Source organism: Acanthisitta chloris, unplaced genomic scaffold, assembly GCF_000695815.1.
Source record: "Acanthisitta chloris isolate BGI_N310 unplaced genomic scaffold, ASM69581v1 scaffold14776, whole genome shotgun sequence".
Classification (NCBI taxonomy): Eukaryota; Metazoa; Chordata; class Aves; order Passeriformes; family Acanthisittidae; genus Acanthisitta; species Acanthisitta chloris.
Window position 1 is genome coordinate 10,304 of NW_008677743.1, and position 3,648 is coordinate 13,951.

Sequence of the window (3,648 nt, forward strand, 5' to 3'; positions counted from 1 at the left end):
CAGCTGCACTGCTTTCCTCTGCCTCACTACACTTCGTAGTCTTTCAGCAAAGGAATGCTGAGCAAGATTTATCTGGGGGCAGTGCTTGAACAATAGCCCCCACCCTGTCACACTCTCCACAGCCGCCTTTCCCCTGCATTCCCCTCTCTACAGGCAATTTTCTCATTTATTTTTAATTCAAGACGGTGTGTTGCCCAAAGCCTGGTGCTCAGCACTTTTCTGCTGCCGGTGTCCTCTTCTTCCATCTTTTGAGCTCTGTCATGGCCTTTCCACATTTTAATTACAAGCTCAGCAGGCTTCAGGCTTCCCTATTCCTCAGGGCAGAGCAAAACCACTCCTTTCCCCTTGTTTTTGTAATCTTCCACAACCCACCTGGGTGAATCTGGGGAGATGGTGGGCAGCATATTGCAGACCAAAGACTGGGGATTGGGTTGTGATAGTGAGTGGGTAAAGTCTCTCCTGCTGCTCACTGTTGTGATGGTGATAAGGCAGCTCCAAACGCCTGCATGGGGGGCAGCTGTTGACTTCTTGGGGTGGGGGTGCCTGTATCTGCTGGGCTACAGGCAGAGCCCTGGCCATTTTCAAAGGGCTTTGAAGTACCCTGTGACAATCTCTGAGAGATAAGAGATTGCAGGGAGAGGAAGGCGTTCCTGGAAACAGTTCCTACAGCACGTATGCTTATCTAGGCTTAGTAACTCAGAAGGAGGCTAAAACCTTGGGCTGCTGACACTCGAGAAGATACACAGGGGTTCAAGCAGAAAATGCAAAATAATGCAAAACCTCAGAGTTTCAAAGTTTAAATCAATCCATTTTCTAGCATTTGACTCAAATCTGCAGTTGAATGAGGCAGACATTTGTCGGTACATCCCTACGTGGTCCTTCCAGTATCTACATGGAGCTATTACTCATGAATTCACCTTCTCCTTCACTGATGCCACCAGCCCATGCAGCTGCCCAGGGCAGCCAGTCCCAGAGGTCCCCCAGCTCTGGGTGTGGGAAAGAGAAATATTATGTAAAGATGTATTTGCTTTTCTTTGTTTTAAACTGAGCACCCCATCAGTCCATCACATGCCCCCTAACTCCTGCATTGAGTGAGGTGCTGAAGAGCAGTTTACAGGTAAATAGTGGCCAGGTGACCAGGTAAATGTCAGTGTGACTCTATCTACTGCCTTCTCTGCTCTGTAAATCACCATTGTGTTTGGTTTTTTCTCCTCAGCTGAAGAATCCCAACTTTTATTAGTCTCCTCATAGAACAGTTGCTCCATCTCCTCAACCATTTCATTTGCTGTCCCTCTAGATCTCCCTTAACCCCACTGTCCCACTGCCAAGGGGCAGAGAGCAGAGCCATGGACAAGGCCTCTGTCCCCTGTTTTGTCCTTCAGCACTCTTCCTGGTACTGCTCAACATTTTATTTATTTCAACAAACCTTGGTGTTGAACCTTGTCCAAAACTTTCTGGAAATCCAGCCATCCTATCCCTTGGATCTCCCTTATCCCCAGGCGTGCTTTTAGCCCTTACAACTGCAGCAGCTTTCCAGAAGGATTTCCCTTCAGAGAAGACAGGCTGACACTTTCCCAGTGGACTGTATTGTCCACGTGGCCCATTATGTCACTCCTGTTGTAGCATCTACCCTCCATGTGAACATATGGGAAATAGTCTTTGTTGTGAGAGCAGTACTGGGAAGGAGAAACTGCCCAAGGGTTCCTCTGATCTAAATTTTTCTATGGGTCTGTGATCTTAACAAGTTTGAAAGTCAGGTGACTGCCTTCTGCATCATCCCCTCCATCTGGAGGACACAGATAGTGAAAATTTCCTACTTCACCAGAGTACTATAAGGCTCCAGTACACTAGGCCAACATGTTCAGGTATGACACAAATCTTTGCCGCTTTGGTTCACCAGGGATTGTTCAATCTGACCACTGACCCCGTGGAAAGCAGGTCCTTTTATCATTTTTCCAACTCTGATTGCACAAATCCCCAGTTGCATTTTGCCCTTAGGAGGCCACAAATGTTTGTGGTGCCTGAGGTTGAAGGCAGAGAAGCAGCAGCACAAAATAATGTTCTTCTGCCGAAGTGCTGTGAGAAAGGGGTCTCCATATCCTTCTTCAAAGTATAACTTGAAACTGGTTTTGACTCACTGGATGAATATTTTGTGTACAATGTGTAATTTGCCCAGTTAGAAAATGTTCCTATCATAAATTTGGTTGTTAGATGCACTAGTGTAAATATAATGTTTATAGTGGGGTCATAGAGTGCAGATTTGGCCTAGTTATTTTAAAATTTTCTTAATTTTCTGGAAGATTGTCATCCTAGGCTTTCAGCAGTGTACAGCTGCTGTTACTTGGCTTCAGGCAATGGGGACACTTGATATACTGTTGCTCCAGGCTAGGAAAAATTGGAGTATGATATTATTGTAGCTGCTGCCTTTAGCAGGAAAATGCAAAAGAAGTAAACAGATTGGACCTTTACCTGGTTTTTAAAGAGGTGAAACTTTCCCTTGTTGCATTGGCAACTTAATGTCAGGATGCTGGGAGCAGCATGTGGAGACGATCAGGCATTTTACCCCTGTGAATCCAGAGAAGCAACTGCTACATTGAATGCTTTGGGTAGCAGGACCATCAAAATGCTGATGAAAAATGGACAGGAGGCTCTTGGCAAGCCTGATGATGGAAGGATACCTTGATAAGCACTGTTATTGTTTGGGATCCAGGCCAGGTTTTTGGAGTTCTTCATCTGAAGGGTCAGCTAAACAGTCACTAAACCCCTTTAAAGTGCCACAAATCCATCCTAATTGGGACCAGGTGGTTCTGACTGGAGGCAGTATTCGCTGGTAAAGTTTTCTGGCGTGAGCCAGGACTGGCTGACCAGGGAGCAGCCCCAGATCCTCATTGATCTGCAGCAGTTCAAAGTGAATCAACATGTCACAGCAGCTTTCTTATGGGTCCTTTATATCACTTTACTGTACTGCTGCAAGTCTTAACATTCATGAGGCTTGAAATGTTAACCTATGCTTTGGATGCAGAAGTCCATAGAGGAGAAAGTGGCACAGCAAAAGAAATGGAAGTGGCAGTGGGCAGGGACAGGGCTGCAACCAAGCAGTGTCTTGGGACTGTTGGAGCTCTTCTCAGTCCTGACAGTTGTAATTTCTGTAATAAACAGGATAAAAAGGTGTTTGGGGCTGGGGAGTGCTGGATCCTAGGGTCCCGGTTTAATGCAAGCCCCCATTTGCTTTGTAGCCCAGCCTCTGGGCTTCAGAGGTGTGTTTCCACTGGAGGACAGTGGTTGCTGTGCCTGTTCCCATTCATTTTTCCCTGACACACTGTATTTCTCACCTGGGCACTTCTGCTCCTGATCATTAACAATCAAGGTTGCAAAAATATAGCACAATCTGATGTTTACAAATAGTTTTGTTGCCCTGGGTTGGCCAGAGGGGTGGTTCTCAGGATACATGGCACTTAAAATCCCCATGATGGCAAGACTTGGTACTGCTTTTTTATCTCCATTTTCTTTTTCATGTTCCGGTTGGTGGTGTTATTCCCAAGAGCAACATTGCCTATTGGTAATTTCCCCAGATGCTGCACCCAGGCTGGAACTTCTGCTTCAGAGACTATTCCATTGCTTCATACCTGTTCCCACAGCCAACACAAG